The following is a 16,737-nucleotide window of genomic DNA, read 5'->3' on the forward strand; positions in this document are numbered from 1 at the left end:
CTCCATGGGACAGAATGCCCTGGGTGAGGCTGCAGGGCCAGGAGAGAGGAAGGCGGTGGATGCTGGCTGAGTGCCCACCCAGTGCCCGGCTCTGTGAAGGGGACAAAGACAGACACATGAGACATTGCTGCCCATAAAGGGATCACCCCCTGGGGAAGTAGAGGAAAAGGAACATCATAAAAATGCAGTGTGATGCTTGCAAGGAGAGAGTGTGCACAAGCTTTCCTGGGGTAAATGTCAGATGCGGATAGAGCCCCTGAGCTGATATCTGTAGGTGAGGTGAGCGGAGCTGGGCATTTCAGCAAGAAGAGCAGCAGGAGCAATGCAGAGGGAGAAACTGCCCAGTATGCACGGAGACTTCCAGGCAGCTTGGAGGGAGAGGATGGATTTCAGAGCTGGAGGGAAGAGGGGGGTTGGCAGAGCCCAGATCCCAAGGGCGTGCTGTGAATGACACACTGCTAAGCCTGGATTCACCCAGGGAGGGCTGCTGACAGGTTTAAAGCAGGAGGCACAGGAGCACAATTCTGGTGTAGAAAGATCACCTTGGAGCAGGTCGGCAGGAAGGGCCAGAGAGAAGGAAGTAGCAGGAGCACAGGCCTGGAGGAGGGGAGTGAGAAGGAGGAGCAGGCAGCCTGAGCTCTCTGCAGGAGGTGAGATGGAGGAGAGAGATGAGGGCAAGAGGGGGACAAGAGCTGGGCCCATCTTCTGATGGGAAGGAGGCCTACCGCCAAGAGGCAGCCCTTAGAGGGAGATGATGCATCCAGGTCAAACTCTCAGAATCCCATGTCCCTATGGACCATCTGGGGGATCGTCCAACAGGTGGCTGGAAATGGGGATCCAGAGCTTAAGAAAGAGGTCTGGGTTCCAGTCAAGGGCAGGAGAGGGTTGAGCCTTAGGCTGGCGACTGGGTTCTGCAGGGGGCGCCTCTGCCAGTTGAGGGAGCTGAGGGCCATGCAGGGCTGGATCCCCTAGAGCTGGTGGTACTGTCCTCTGAGCACATGCTGTTGGCACAGTGGTCCCAGTGGACCTGCTCCATCCTCCGTTGCACCCTCCCTTCTCTGTCTCCTGCTCTCAGCCCTGCTCAGCTGCTCCCTCCCCACTGCCAACCCTGGAGGATAGAACCCCTGCTGTGCACACAGGGTCTCAGGTAGGTCTCAGCCTGGGTCCAACAAGGCCAGAGGAGGAACAAGGGAGAAGATGAAGGGGAAGTGAGGGAGCCCTGGCCATCACAGCAGAGCAGCTGTCCAGTGGGCTGAGGAGGAGGAAGGACAGCTGTTGGAGACCTGACAGGCCTCTGCCTCTTCCCTTCCCTCTAGCTTGCGGCCCCTGCTCTGGTTCCATGCTGAGGCCTGGGACCCTGCTTGGGCCTGGAGGAGCAGCCCACACACAGCAGGCCCCCAGCAGCCATGAGCTGAGCAGAGCATATGAGCACTCGCCCTGCACCAGGCTCTCTGAAGATGCTTCATACACACGTGTGTGATTCCCAGCACCCGCCTGTGCAGTGGGAATCATGAGCCCCAATGTCCAAATGATGAACTTGAGTGAGAAGGACAGAGCTGGGCGCTCTCGGATTGTGGCTCAGGCCCCATCATGGGTAGACTCTGGTAGGTTTGGCAATTAAAGTGGTGAACAGCAGCAAGATCATGGAACCCCTGGTCCCTTGGGTGGCTTTGGGCCCCAAGATTGTGACACAGGTGGCACCCCATGCCCCTCACCTCATGTTGAGTTCCTCCAACACGTTGTTGATCTTAAGTGCCTCACTCACCTTGGAGGATCCAGAATCTCCAAAGGCCATGGTATGAGATGTCCAGGACTCTCAGGAATATGTTTGCCTGGAACTCAAAAGAATGAAGCCGTGGGACCACATGTGATGGTGGAGAAAGTCAGGTGCCCCAGCCTCAGAGCCCAGGAAGCCCAAGGTGCAAAGACAGTGGACTGAGTGCAGAAGGACACAATCCAGGTTAGAGTCTGTGGCTTGGATGGTGGTGACCATATAGCTGAAGTCCCGGAAGCCCAGCAGACAGAGAGGTGTAGATGTGAATGACCCTTAGGCCTGGGGGCTGACTCACAGCAGCAGGCCCCAGAGACACAGTGATCAGACCCCAAACTCACTTGGGTGCCTCTAAAGGGCAGGAACCCTGAGGCACAGAGCAGCCCTGGGTCCCAGGGGGGCTCTAGTGAAGGGCTGCTGGGGCTGCGATGGGGAGAGGGGTGGAGTTCATGGATGTGCTGGGAAGACAGAGCCTGACCTGCCACCTTGTGGGCAGGAGTCCAGGTCAGCCCCTGTCACAGGGCAAGGCAGTGACTGCCCTTCCTTGAGGAGGACCACACAGGGAACCAGCACTAAGAGCACTACAGGCACCATCTGCCACCCTGGCAGGGACCAGAGCCACCTGTTCCCATGGCCTACAAGCCATCACATCCAAGGTAGTAGGTGGGCTGTTTGAGAGTGTGCTTAGACCCAAGGGTACCAAGATGTCAAGTTGGGAAGCGTCTGTATATGTCCAACAGTGAGCATGTGTCACCAGACTGCACCATGTCCCCACCAGCAAAGTGTCTGTGATGTCTGGGGAAGGGTGTGACAGTCATCTTCGGACCCCTCAGTAAGTGATGTGAGAGTGGGCACAGGGGGAGAGGACATTGTTGTCATCAAGTGGAGCTGTCATTAAGTGGAACTTAAGTCACTTAAAGAAATATTCTTGAAGCTCTGCTTAAAAGATCCAAGGTTCACTTCTGAAGTGCTGCACAGACAGCGACTGGCAACTGGGAGACCTGCTCCCAAAAGACAGGCCAGAGGGGCTGGTGGGGGCCCTCATACCTCCAGTCCCCTGGCAAAGGCCATGGCTCCTGGGCCTCGAACGTGACTCCAGCTCATGTCAAGCTCAGTGAGTCCTGTGTTTTCTGCCAGGGCTGGTCCAAGTGTCTACCCTTCAGAAACACCAAGAGAGACCTTATTCACTGTTTACTCCTTCAGAAAATGATACCGGTGCCCGCTGTGTGCCAGGGTCTCTATTGGGCCTGAGGGTCATGGAGTTGAACCCAACATGGGCCTGCTGTGCCCTGAAGGATTTCACATTTAATGGGGGAGATATAAATGCAAAGTAGTGGGATGTGAGCTATTCTAGACTACAAACAGAGAGGTGTGGGAACAGAATGGGGGCTAACCCTGTCTGAGGGGTGGTCAGGAAAGTGAGGACTGAGGAGATAACCTTGAAGACTGAGGAAGTCCTCATGCAAGTGTGCACACACAGTGGAGAGCTGAAACAGGAAAGAGCGAGTGTGTGGAGGCCAAGGGAGCACAGGGCACTTGTGGAAATGCACACAGGCCTGGCACTGGTGGCAGGTTGGGGGAAGCCAGTGAAATGAGGTCGGAGCGATGGGCACTTGAAAGATGCTGAGAGACTTCAATGATAGGACAAGGGAGTTTGCACTGCCTTTTCAGTGGTGAGGAGGCAGGGAGGGCTTTAGGAAGTGACAAGGCTGGACTCCTTAGCAGTGGGTGTAGGGGATGGACTGGAGTCAGCAGGGGCAGAGACAAGAGGTCAGGGGACTGTTTGGAAGTTTGTGCCATAGCCTATAGTCAAGAAGTGACAAGGCCAGAGCAGGTGTGGTGGAGATGAGGCAGGGGTGGTAGAGAAAGGAAAATTGGGGCAGTGTGGGGTTAAGAAACCCTGACAGATATTCAGCATGTAACATAGGCAGAAGCCCCCCCCCCCCGCTCCCCACTCTGTCAGCACTCAGCCAGTCTGCCCAGCGTCCAGTTCTCAAAAGTGTGGGGACCAACATGCCCCTGGCCTGTTCTCCTGTGTGGAACTGTTGACCCCTTCTACACATGGCTAACAGCTCCTCATCCTTCTCACCTGGGGTCACAGTGTCAGGAAGGCTTGCCTGCATGGCCTGGACCCCATGCCCACTGTGCTTCCCTCCTTCCAAGCTCTGGCCATCAGACCTCTCTCTGCCTGGCCAGTCTCTCCCACCAGCCCAGGGGCCCTCAGGGACCTGAACTTGACCCCTCTCCATGGTCGCCGCACCCAGCACAGGTCTGGGAAGGCTGGTCTGAAGAAACGCACAGAGGAAAACAGATGCGCTGACTGGGCAGAGCGCTCAGCCAGCCCACGGGGCCTGACGCCCCTGGGCGGGCACTTTCAGCACCGCGGAGAGCTCCCTGCAGGAGGCGCGGCCCCCGCGCGGCCTCCCTGAGAACAGCGCGCAGACTCCAGGCCCAGCGCCAGGTCTGAGCCCCAGGCTCCCAGATGCGGGGACTTCCCCTTCCTCAGACCCTTCCAGGCTGGGTGGAGAGTGCCGTGGTCTCCCACTGTGTAGGGAAGCCCCTTCCTTGCTGAGCAGCTGGAGGGTGAGAAGGTTCTTCTACAGGCAGGAGTCGGCCTCCTGTGGTTCCCAGGCTTCGTCTTTGTGACCCCTGCAGCCATGTTATGTGTCCTGCGCCACAATCGCCATGGGTCAGATGGGGAGACTGGACCCAAGCTTCTCCACCTCCAGGAGTCGGGCCCACCCATAGAGCCCCACTTGGGCAAACAAAATGGCCCTGTGGAGTCTGTCCTTCCCCAGGCTGAAGACCGCCCCTCCCGTATTTGTGCAGCCTTCACAGGCCTTGGCCTCCAGCCCCTCCCTCCCGGCTGCCTCTCTGGAGCCTGCCCTCTGACCATGCAGCCCAGAGGGACGCCTGCACTTGGTTTGTGGAAAGTCTGAAATGAGTTTCTTTCATAATTTCACTGACTTCCCATGGCAATTTTCTTAGAAGGTAAACTGGCTCTCTGGCAGTCAGATCCTAGGGCTGATTCCCTCAGGCCAAGGCTGGTGCCACCCCACACGCTTTAAGCAGTTTCAGAGAGAGCAGAGTCTCCTAGACTTTCTCAATCAGACAAATCTCCTGGGATACCTGCTAAAATGTGCGTGCATGGGCATCCCCCCAAAAGTCTATACTCCTAACCCACAGTCCCAGGTGATTATTATACTTGACTGGAGTCATTGAGGATAGGCAGGTAGACAGTATGTACCTTGCAAAGCAGACAGCCCATGCAAAGGCCCTGGGGCATGAAAGTGGTGAAATCCAGGAATCCCACTGATGTCTTTTGCAGACTTGTAATAAAATCTTCATGCCTTTTGCCATCATTTGTGGCCCTACAGCCTCCTGTGGCCTCTACCCCACAGCCTGGCCACTCTCCCCTGGCCCAATAGCCCAGTCACACTGGTGTCAGTCAGTCTGAAAACAGGCCTGTGTGTTCACTGTTCCTCTGCTTGAAATGTGATCCTTCTGGTCCTGCCATGGCTGATTCATCCCCAACCTGCATATTTCAGCTTCAATGTCACCTCCTCACAGAGGCCACCCTGGCAACACCTCTAACCAGGGATCCCCATTCTTCCATGGAATCACGCCCTGTTTGTTTCTCTGTAGCACCAATAATTATGGAGAATGACCTTGTTCATATGTGTGCCCTGAGGCCAGGGCCTCTGTTTTGTTCATGCTGGGTCCCTAGTGGCTAAGTTAGCACCCAGCATGGGCAGTGGTGGGCAATGAGACATCCAGGGAGTGGAGTAGGAGTTCTGTGTGGAAGGAGTGGACAAGGGGCAGTCCGAGGTGAGACGTGGGGAGAGGGGTCAGAGCATGGATGCTCAGAGTGGTACTGCCAACCTCCATCCACCTCTACCCCAAGAAGATGGGCCCCATGGTGGCCCAGGCAGGATGGGACCCACTTGGTCACTCAGCTGACTGTAGCTCAGGTCCAGGGATTTCAGGCCCATGTGCACCAGCAGGAGTTCAGCAAGTACTGGGCCGCCTGCTCCTCCAGACCGTTCCCCGCCAGTTGTACCCTCTGCATGGCTGGGGTCACTGTGTCGGCGGCACACACAGCCTGGGTGCCCACTGCTCCTGTCTGGTTCTCTGACAGGTCCACATCTGGGGGCCGGCACCACTCCCCAGCCAGTGGGATCCAAGTCAGGCACCGTCCTCCTCCACCTTCCTCCATCCCCCAAACTCCAGGCCTGAGGCCGTGGGAGGGTCTTTGCAGGCAGACTGTCCTGGGGTTGCATGGTGACTCTGCGACCCATCGGCTTGATACCCCACCCCACCCCATGTGTCCACGAGCTTCTTTGTCAAGGGGTTAAGGCCACCTCCTTTGTGGTGCCATGGAGGATGCTGGCATGGAGCTGCAGCCACCCCATTGATGGCTCGTGCCTGGCAGCAATATAACCCTGCCAGAGCCCCAACTGCCACATCTCTGGGGACGGGCAATGACAGCTCAAGGGGCCATGCATGGAGCACGTACATGGGCAGACACTCTGCTGAACATTTAATGCTCATCACAACCCCGAGGGCTGAGTGGCATTGTTGGGTCCATTTCACAGATTGGAGACTGAGGCTTGGCGATGTTGAGCTGCTTGCCCAGGGTCACCCTGATCTTGTGTGGCAGAGATAGCATTTGAATCCAGCGCCAGGAAACTCCCACCCAGCCCTCCCTCCTCTCGCACTGCCAGCCCCATCTCTCTGTGTAGAAGGACCCTCCCACCCTGCATTCGGGCATTGGGAGGCCACCACATGCAGGGGCGCTGGCCAGCAGGGGAGGGGCGTGGAGGGGTGGGGCGGTCAGGAAGGGAGTGGTGCCCAGCATTGGGTGCACCACAGAGGGTCTAACTCCACCCCATCCCCCCCACCCTGTTCTGAGGCCCCTCCCCCAGCAACACCAGCAGGTCCACGGGGAGAAGGCCCACAGACCTCAGGAAAGGGAGGACTCAAGTCTGCCCACCTGTCCCAGGCTGGGCACTTCCCACAGATGCTGCTGCTTCTGCTCAGGGAACCTGCCAGGGCCACTGCGCCAGCCCCACACAGCACAATGTCCCAAAGGTCCAGCCACTTGACACAGGGATTGGAGGTCTGTGTGGAAGCCAGAGCCTGGGCTCCCTGGGACAGACAGGGGCCTGAGGGCCTGGTCCTTCCCAGGACTGAAGGCCCTACACATAGCTGCTCACTACCCTGGATCCTGTTCTGAGGGCTCCGCCCACCTGATGCCTCCCACCTGGAAGGCCCTCCCCTTCCCACAGCCCCAGGGGACGCCTGCTTCTCCATCTAGGCTCCAGCAGACCTCCTGGAGCTTCTCTGAACCCCCAGTGCTTTAGGGGGGCACCCAGCCCCTAGAGTGATCTCCCTCACAGCCTGGATCCCAACTGCCACCCAGATGTGGGGGATGGGACATACCTGGCACAGATCAAGGCTGGGGAATGTGTGGGATGGGTTCAGGGAGGGCCACTCCCATGGCTGCTGCCTCCCAGGTCCTCTTCTCCAAGCCTGGCCCAGAGTCCCTCCACGGGTGGCTGGGGCCCCAGGCCATGGTGCCGCAGGTTCAGCTCTGGGGCGCTTCCCTGGCACAGAAACCAGGAGGCAGGCATGATGCTGTGGGCCTGGGGAGACCTCAGGGAAAGGGTGTCCTTGACCAGCTCTCCAAGCCCACAGTGATTGATAGGAGACAGGGGCTAAGTGTGGCTGCCTCCCCAGGCACCGCCGCCTGCCTCCTCCCCTGCATCTGTCACTCCCCAGCCTGTTTCCCCTCTAGAGGCATTTCTTCCTGTGCCAGTAGCCACTCCTGCCCCATATACAGATGAGGACACCGAGGCTCAGAGAAAGCAAGTCCTTTCCTCAAAGTCACACAGCTAGAAGTAGAGGAGCCTGGCAGAGTCAGGCTTAGGACCTGCCTGTCTGACAACAAAGTGCGTGCTGTGTCTTTTCTATTGCATTGCAGACCATGTATGCTTCATGAACATTGTATAGGGGAATGCACTGAAATAATTCTAAGTTCCATACATCCATTAGCTTAGTTTTCCTGTGGGTTCTGAAAACCCACCCCTGGTCCCCTTTCAGAAAGGGGTGGGACACCCCTCGTTAGCCTGTTTTGCTGGATTTTTGCATTTTACCATCATTCTGGAAGGCTGTTCTAATGGTGGAACAAGTGATGCTGCCAAGAGCATTTGCGGGAGCACACAGGGCCAGAGCGGCTGCCAGCTGCTCGGAAGCTGTGGCATGCAGGGATGTGCTCTGTGCTGGACAGGGGTGCCCTGACCCCTCCACCCCTGCTTAGAAGCCCCAAGGTGAGAGACAGACCTGAACACCCTGACCGGACACCTGCTGTCTGAAGGTTGGAGTCCAAACCCACGTCCAAAACCCCCTTGGCCCCTGGGACCCCTTCTTCCTGAAGCTTTCCTTGGCCCCTCCTCTGGGCTCTGCCATCACCATGCCACCCTCTCAAAGTACCTATAACCCTGTCATCGCCTCACTCCTAAGGAAGTGAGGTCAAAGGGCAGGGGAGAGTGGGTGCTCCTGTCTGTGCCCCAGGGCCCAGCAGAGGGAGTGTGGGGAGGAAGGGAGGCCCAGGGCAGCTGGGGGTTGGGGCTGAGCCCAGGGCTGGGGTGGGCCTGGATCCTGCCCCCAGTGGGGTTGTCCCTTTAATGCTGCTGGCCTGGCCTGGCCTGGGCCCCTGCTTTGCCTCCTATTCACCTGGGGCTGCAGCTGCTGTGCTGACTCCTGCTCCCAGCAGCCAGCAGGAGATGAGAGCAGGGGCTCCCCAGGGGCGGGGACAGGCTGGGGGCTTCTGGCTTACAAAACTGAGAAGTAGGTGATGACCAGGAAGTGGCGGGTGAGCACCCTGCAGAGGCTGCTGCAGCTCAGGGTCCTGGTCTATGTGGTGGGTGAGAGAATGGCTCCTGGCCGGTTGGCTGGAGGGACCGTGACTGGTCCTGCTGGGCTGAGGGTTGGGGTTCTGACTCTTCAGGGGCCGGGCTGGTGGTGGTGGAGGGGGCATGTTGGACAGGGTAGGGGCACAAGGAAGTATCTCTGTCCGTCTAGAGGCCAGGAGGGACAAGAGTAAGCCATGTGCTTGTGTCCTCGTGTGTGCCCACCTGCCCCCTTTCCTGGGCCTTGTCCCCAGCCCGGTGTTGGGCTCTGGGTACAGAGCAGATTGGGTCTCGTCCTGCCTAGGAGGCCCCGGGAGGGCAGGAGGTAGTCCCTGACCCCTGTGAGAGCTGCAGCCCTGAGGCCCCTGAGAAAGGCCACCAGCTGTGCTGGGTCAGGGGAGCCTTTGAGGAGCTGGTGTGGCCGGGGCAGGGGAGGGTGAGGCTCATGAGGGAGGAGGTGGGCAGCTCAGTCTGAGCGCATGGCTCTCTGATGCGTGGCCGCAATGTGGGGCCTGTGCAGGGTGTTTGGGTGGAAATGAGGCTGGAGAAGAGGCGGGGCCTGAACGCTGTGCTGGGAGCCAATAGGGTGTGTAGGGGTTGAGTGGGTGGGGACAGCTCTGCTGCTGCTCACTGTGTGCAGGGGACAGGCCACACTGTCCATCCCCTCCTCCCCAGGTGGGCCCTCCTCCCCAAAAAAGCCTACCAGGTGCAGGACCTGGACCCCCAGGTTTCTGTCATCACCAAACCCTAAATGGGTTCCAGTGACCCAGATCAAGGAGCTGGGTACCGGCTATGGGACATGGTGACTTCTTGAAGCCACCACAGATGGCTGTCTGGGTGCTGCTGCCAGGTGCTGACACCTCTGACCCCACCCCTGCAGTGAGTGCCTGCAAGAGGGGCATGTGCTGCCAGAGGGGGTGCTGGCGCTGTCACAGGGTCAGGCTCAGGAAGGGCCTGACAGAGGAGTGACTCTGGACAGGCTCTTGGGGACATGTAAGAGGTTTCTGGGCGACAAGGGGATGGGTCAGGAAGCGGAGCCAGAGGGACTGCATTTACAAAGTTACATCCAGAAGAGTGGAGGGTCTGGGGACTGGAGACTTGAGCTTGAGGGCAGGCTGGGGGCAGGGGGCAGGGCCTGGAGCTCCTGAATGCTCCCTCCCTGCCCTGGGCCCTGTGGGCTGGCTCCTTCACTGCCTGCCCCACTCTGCCTTCTGGTCCCTCCCCCCTCCACCAGATCCTCCACATCCCCCATTTCCTCTGTTCTGCTGATGCCCACACTGTACCCCAGGGACACGTGCCCCAGCATACCTGCCACCTGGTGCACCCGCCATGTCCAAGGGAACCCTCTCCCTCTCTCACGGGGGCCTCTTTTCATCCAATGAGGCCATGACGTCCCCAGGGCCAAAGCTGGACCTGGCTCCACACCTCCCTGTCCCTCCCTCCTGTCCATTCCATCTGTGATGGTTTCCCTGCTGCCTCTGCTGTCCCTGTAGTCTTCCTGTGGGCCCCCATGTGTGCTCCATGCAGCAGCCAGGCTGAGCTTTCACAGGTGACACCACCAGAGCCTGCCAGCCCTTGCTTGCCACCCTTGGAGTCTCCCTTTCCGTGATGGTGGCCACTAGATCCCTGCAGATCCTGACCAATGCCACGCCCACTACCCTCTGCCCAACCCTCCCCTCCTCTTCCTGGGTGTGCATCCCCCACATGTGCAGAGCTATCATGGGCAGCACATGGTGCCAGCCACCCTTCCCCACAGCCCCTGCCTTTTCCTGGGCAGAGCTCACCACCTGTTCCCCTGGCCCCCGGCCATGCGTGCAATGAGGGGTCCACCTCCCCACTAGCCTGGGTGGGAGCCTGGCCCAATTTAGCTCTGGATCCTCAGTGCCTAGAAGCAGGAGGCTCATGGAGAATTCTGGTTGAGTGAATGAGAGTGAATATGAGAAAAAAACTTGCCCCCAAGAGGCAGAAATAGGCTCAGAAATGGCCAGAAACCCAGTCAGCCTCCTGTCACAGCCTCAACTCGCCTCACTGGAGGCATTTTCCTTGGCCACAAGGTTTGTGACTCTATGGGACAGGACCCCTTCCCTCCCAAACCCACCTGCCAGCTTCTGGCCTCTCCCATCAAGGAACCAAGCAGGGCCAACCCTGACCCCTGCCTTCCAGGGAGAGAATGTGCTCTTCTTGGTGACCAATTTCCTGGTGATGCCAGAATGAGCTCAGTGCAGATGCCCAGAGGTCAGGCTGCCTGGGAGCCTCCCAGCACGTCCCTCATTCCTCCACCAGCCCTGGGTCACAGCCGTGTCCCCCCTTCTCTTTCCCAGCTGCCTGAGGCTCAGCATGTGCTGCTGTAGCCCAGGCTCTGAGCTGAGGCCTTTCCTGAATCATTTCATATTGTCTCCCAAGCACCCTGCCTGGCAGGAATTACTGCAGACCCCATTGAAGAGGAGAAGACTGAGGCTCAGCCAGGCTGAGGCACTGACCCAAGGCCTCCAGCCTGTGGGTGATGGGACTCTGCACTACTGAGCAGTCAGCTTCTGGATCCTTCCACTGTTGTTCTCTGTGAAGTGTCTGGGCCCCTTACCACCCTGGCCCATCCTCTGGGCACTCTCCAGGTTGTTAGTGTAACACTCAGAACAGGGCACAATGCTTTGGTGGGCTCTGTTAGCAAGAGCCAAGCTGGAAGATCACCTCCCCTTCTCTATGCCCAGCCTCTATTAACGGGTCCCAGAGCAGCTTCTGTTTTTGTGGGCAAACACAGCACACTCCTTCTTATGCAGAGCGCATGGTCACTTATGATCTCTGGGTATTTTTCACAACAGCTGTGGTCAAGCCAGAGCAAGCCACCCTCTTCTTGCCTGTTCATGCAGAAATGCAGACTCTTCCCCCAAATCCAACCTTTTCCTCTCACCTGGGGATGTCCCAGGGGCCCAGTGACTCTCACAGCACACTCGCTGTCCTCCCCAGCTGTGGATATTTTTCCCAATATTTTTATTTGCATAAAATATATGTAACATAAAATTTACCATCTTAACCATTTTCCCGTGCACAGTTCCCTGTGTGGATTTTGTGTGAACAGTTGGGACCCAGGACACAGCCCTGGGAGCCTACCTCCAGGGTGACATCTTTATTTCTGACCAACACTGAATTGCTTGCTGGGCAGCAGGGTACCTGTGTGGCCCCCGTCCCCTGAGTCCTGGTTGTTGGTCCCACCACAGTGCCTGGGATGTCACACATCCCTGGTTGGCCCGTCCACAATGAGGTGAGGCACGTGCACAGAGGATGTGCTGATGTTCGGGAACACACAAGACGTCCTTCCCTTTCTAAATGCTCAGAGATGTCTGATTAATGTTCGGTTTGTAGACTGTCCTGAAATTGTGCTGGGGCCACAGGCCTGTGTTTTCTGGAATCCATGTGATCCTCTTTGTCAATGTCCAGGCTTCTGGCCCTTCCTCGAAACTGCCGGGGCTGGGTAATCCACCAGATCTGACAAGCCAGCTTCCTGAGAATAGCGGATTCCTGCCAACTCCTCTCAGGGGCCTGGTCGTCCCTCCCAGCACATGCACTGTGTCCTTGTGGTGTCACATCCTGCAGCAAACACCTGTCAAACCTCCCCCAGACCAGGCTTGCAAAACTCCACTGTCCCCACCTCACGGAGCTTCTGCACAGACAGAGCAGCCAAGGCGTCTGTTCTGCGATGGGGGCAGAAGCTGCAGCTGGGAGACCCAGGGAGTCACGTCAGGCTACCCGGGGCCTCAGGAAGGGTTTCCTGCAGGGTGTGAGGCTGGAGGGGGATCTTGAGGTTGCCCAGGCAGAGGGGGCTGCGTGGGCAGAGGCCCCGAGCTGTGTGAGATGAGGCCCCTCCAGGGCTCCCTGCACTGAGTGGGGTTGTCCCTAGATGTGGACTGGGCCAGGAAGGGGGTCGCCCTGGGTCACAGAGCCTGTGATCCCCTCTCAGGAGCTGAAGTGGATGCAGCAGCAGCAGAGCCACAGATGGGCTCAGGGGAGGGGGTGCGACCGTCTGTGCATTGGGATGGACCACGCGGGCTGCTGGAGGGAGGTAGATGGGGGCAGAGGTGGGGCCTGTGCTGGTGACCATGGGGTCTGGTCAGAGGAGATGGTGGCCCAGCCCGGGTGGAGAGCAGAGGCAGACTCAGGACCTAGGGACAGCGAGGCAGAGCAGGTGGCTCCACTCTGTCCCATGCCACTTCTCACAGTCCCACCCCCAGAAAGTCCCACCGTCTCATGTGGCTTCTCCGAGTCCCTAGCCCTTCCTGCCACCCTAGTGCTGTGTTCCTCCTGCTGCCCCTGAGCCAGGGGCCCTGGACAGCAGCGTCCACCCTCGGCCTGGCAGAGTCATGTCTGTGCCAGTGCCTCACACTTGAAGGCACTTCCACTCTGGGATCCGGGACTTCCAGACAGCTCACCCCTGTACCCCGTGGCTGATGCCCAGAACACTGTGACACTGTGCAGCACTAATGTCCCTGTTTACAGCAGCACAAGCCAGGAAGGGACTGGCCTGTGGTCCCATGGCCAGTGTGTGGGGTCCCACTTCCATAGAGGCTCCTCTGATGATCATCCCGCCCTTTGTGTGCCACACCCAGCACCTCCACCCTGCAGGAACTCACCCTCCCAGAGTCCCTCCACTGTCCCTATTCTGTCATCTGAATTGGACCAGAGGAGCTGGGCCTGGAGGAGTCACTTCTATCCCCCCCACCCCCACCTGGGGACAGAACTGTCAGGAGGGAAGGAGTCTCGCTCTGCCCTGGGAGACAGCACTGCACCCCTATCTGGCTGAGGGACTCCTCGCCCTCTCCTGCTGACTGCCTCCTTTTATCTGCACCCTCCAGTTTTCCCATGTGCCCTAAACTCAGGGAAACTGGGGGTTAAGCAGGGGAGGGGCATGTCCCTGGGGATTGCAGGGCTGGGTCACGCAGGGGAGACACCTCCTGGGCCTGGAAAACTCTGCTCTCTCACCACCTCAGTCCCCTCCATCCCGCTGGGGACCTGCTGGGCTGATGAGGACTGTCCTGAAGGGGAGATGAGGATGCACAGTCATGGTGACTGTGGGCCCTGTCTTCCAGCGCCTCCATGGGCATGGGGGTTCTGGGGGCTGGGCTGGGGCCCTGGGTGGCTACCTTGTGCAGGCCCGGTGGTGGCTCTGCATCTCTTCTTTCTGCCAGCAGCTCCCTGCCCACTCCCATCCCAGGCTCCATGGGGATTGGAGGCCTGGAGTTTGTCTTGTGTTTTCAAGGCATTAACATGGGCGGAGGTGTGATCTTCAGTAATACCCACAGGACCTGTGAGATCCAGGGCTGGTGCCCCATGGAGAGTGACACTGTGCCTGTGTAAGTGTCCTTGACACCCAGGGCAAGTCCCAGGACCAGCAGAGCCTGCCTTTACCTCCCCCACCTGCAGGAAGCCCCTGCTGGTCCAGGCTGAGAACTTCATGCTGTTCATCAAAATCACTGTCACCTTCAGCAAGTTCAGCTTCTCCAAGTGAGCATGGTGCGTCCTGGCTGGCCCCAGATCCTCCTTGTCTACTCCTGGCCCGACTCCTGGCCCAACCCCCTCTCAGGTCCAATGCCTTGGAGACGTGGGACACCACCTATTTCAATGCTACCACTACAACCCACGCTTCAGCCCCTGCTGTTCTGTGTTCTGCATTGGGGACCTGGTGGCCATGGCTGGAGGGGTCTTTGATGACCTGGCATTACTGGTGGGCCGGTGGTGGGCAGGGTTCCCGAAGGCCTCAGGGAGAGGGCCTGGGGCCTGCGTGCTGGGAGAGCAGTGATGCGCTGTGTGCAGGGCAGTGCTGTGGCATCCACGTCTGCTGGGACTGTGACCTGGACACCGGGGACCCCGACTTCTGGCCCCACGGCTCCTTCTGGCTGCAGGAGAGGAGCTGCAACTTCAGGTGCACCCCCACTCCCTGCCCACTGCTCCTCAGTCAGGTCCTCCCCGACCTGTCATCCTGTGTTGGCCGGGAAAGACCACAGCCTGGCCCATCCCTCTGGATGCACTGCTGTGTGTACGAGGGGGTCCCAGGGCAGGAGGGGTCTCAGCTCCAGGTCCCCCAGCACAGGCTCTGTCCAGCCTCCCTCTGAGCCCTTTGGCCTCCACCACATCTGTCCCCACACCCTGCTGCAGCTGGGACCCCTCACCCCAGCCCCTCCTCCACTCCACCCTGCCTCCAGCACCTCCCTCCACGGCACAGGGGCTTTCTTTTTACATTTACCTTAAGGTTTTATTTAAAAAATTACAAAAATCTAAAGAAAACTTCAAAGATTTGTCTCATGAAAACCCATACAGCCTTCATCTGGGTTCATCACATTTGTTTTTGTGTGTATGTGTTTTTCACCATTCTGCCCCATTTGTTTTCTCTCTCCCTTTCTAGAGAGAACTGGGTATATTTAGATGGATTTCACAGGAACCATTGGAAAGTACGTGACAGATATCCGGACACTCACCCCTCTCATCGTGTCCTGAGAATGAGGACTTTCCCCAGGTGACCACTGTCCTCTTGTCACACTCAGGAAATTTAACATTGGCAGATAGATCTAACATTTAAATCTCCCCAGCTGTGCTAATAATTGCCCTGAATCTTTTATTTTTCCATCCAGGATGCACTCAAGGCTCTTGCATTGCATGTATTGTATCTTTGAGTTTCCTAAGCAGACCTGTCCCATCCTTCTGCCCGCTCATGTCACCTCATCACCCTCACACTTATGTGCTCACAGCCACTAGCCCTGGAGTGACGCCCTGTGACAATACCCGCTGGACCCTCCTGGCCTGGCTTCGCTGGTGTCCGCCCCCAACCCCACCTCCTTTGCAAGCATGTGGGGCTGGACCCACCAACGCCCTGCCCTCTCCCCTCTGCACTCTCTGGGCCCTCCCTGTCTGCCTGGAGCTCCTTCCTGAGTCCTGGGAATCCAGCCTGTGGGTCTCCTGGCAGGAAGTCTTCCCTGGCTCCTGGGGGAGAGTGAGTGCCCCTCTTTGGATCCCACAGCCCTGGTCCTGTCCCACCTCCCCCACCCCCACTGTCAGTGTCTGTTTAGGTACCCTTCTGTCCCCATCTCCTCAGCAGGCAGGGAGCTTCTGAGAGGCAGGTCCCAGCTTGCTTGTCCCCTGTGTCCTCAGCAATGACACAGGGCTGAGACCCAGGACTTGGGCTGTGGGTGGATGGAGTCAGTGGATGAGTAAGATGAGGCCTGTGAGGGCCAGGCTGCCCAGGAGTGGGCACAGCAGCCGCTGGACTCTCTCCTGCCCCAGGACAGCCACTCACTGGTGGGAGGCCTCTGGCGTGGAGGCCCAGAGCCTGCTCAGCTCTACAGGATCTGCTTCCACATCCTCATCACTGGGCAGGTAGAGGTCAGGCTGGGACAGGTGGGGTTGGACAGGGATGAGGGGCAGGAGGGGGTGACAGCCACAGGCAGAGAGGCTCAGCCTAGGTCTCTCTCAGGCAGGGAAGTTCGGGCTCATCCACACAACCCTCACTCTGGGCACTGGAGTGGCCCGGCTGGGTGTGGTGAGTCTGGCCAAGGTGACTCGCCCAGCTGCCAGAAAGCATGTGCCCCTGAGCGCCTCCCAAGCCCCCTGGACAGACACTGAGTCTTGGGATGAGGGCTGGTGAGGCAGTGGGATGGCAGCCTGGGGGTCAGGCCGTGGGTCTGCCCTGCCTCTCCCAGATCACCTTCTTCTGTGACCTGCTGCTGTTGTGCGTGGATGGAGAAGCCCATTTCTACTGGAGGACCAAGCATGAGGAGGGGCTGCGGGCCTGCCTGACCCTGGGCTACACTTTGGAGGATGGTGGCTGGAGCCAGAACCTGCTGTCTTCCTCTGCAGGTAAAGGCCCTGAAGGGAACTGCCAGCCCTGAGCAGACAGGCAGCTTCCCCACCCCCACATCCAGCTGCCTAGGTGCCTTAGAGGGGGCCCAGCACCTGCCCCCACTGCTGCTGCTGGGAGCCGGACACTGTCACCAGGGTGGGACTGGCACCCACTCACTGGCCCATTCCTGAGGTCTGTAGCTGATTAGGGCTTGAGGGTTGGGGGTTGGG

The 16,737-nt window shown here is 58.6% G+C and overlaps 2 pseudogenes; one reads left to right on the forward strand and one right to left on the reverse strand.

The window, feature by feature from the left end:
- Nucleotides 1-789: 789 nt before the first annotated feature.
- LOC139046041 (leucine-rich repeat-containing protein 74B-like) lies at nt 790-8,810 on the reverse strand (annotated as a pseudogene).
- Nucleotides 8,811-9,474: 664 nt separating this feature from the next.
- LOC139046042 (P2X purinoceptor 6-like) lies at nt 9,475-16,556 on the forward strand (annotated as a pseudogene).
- Nucleotides 16,557-16,737: the final 181 nt, after the last annotated feature.

This window comes from Equus asinus, chromosome 8 (genome assembly GCF_041296235.1).
Source record: "Equus asinus isolate D_3611 breed Donkey chromosome 8, EquAss-T2T_v2, whole genome shotgun sequence".
Classification (NCBI taxonomy): Eukaryota; Metazoa; Chordata; class Mammalia; order Perissodactyla; family Equidae; genus Equus; species Equus asinus.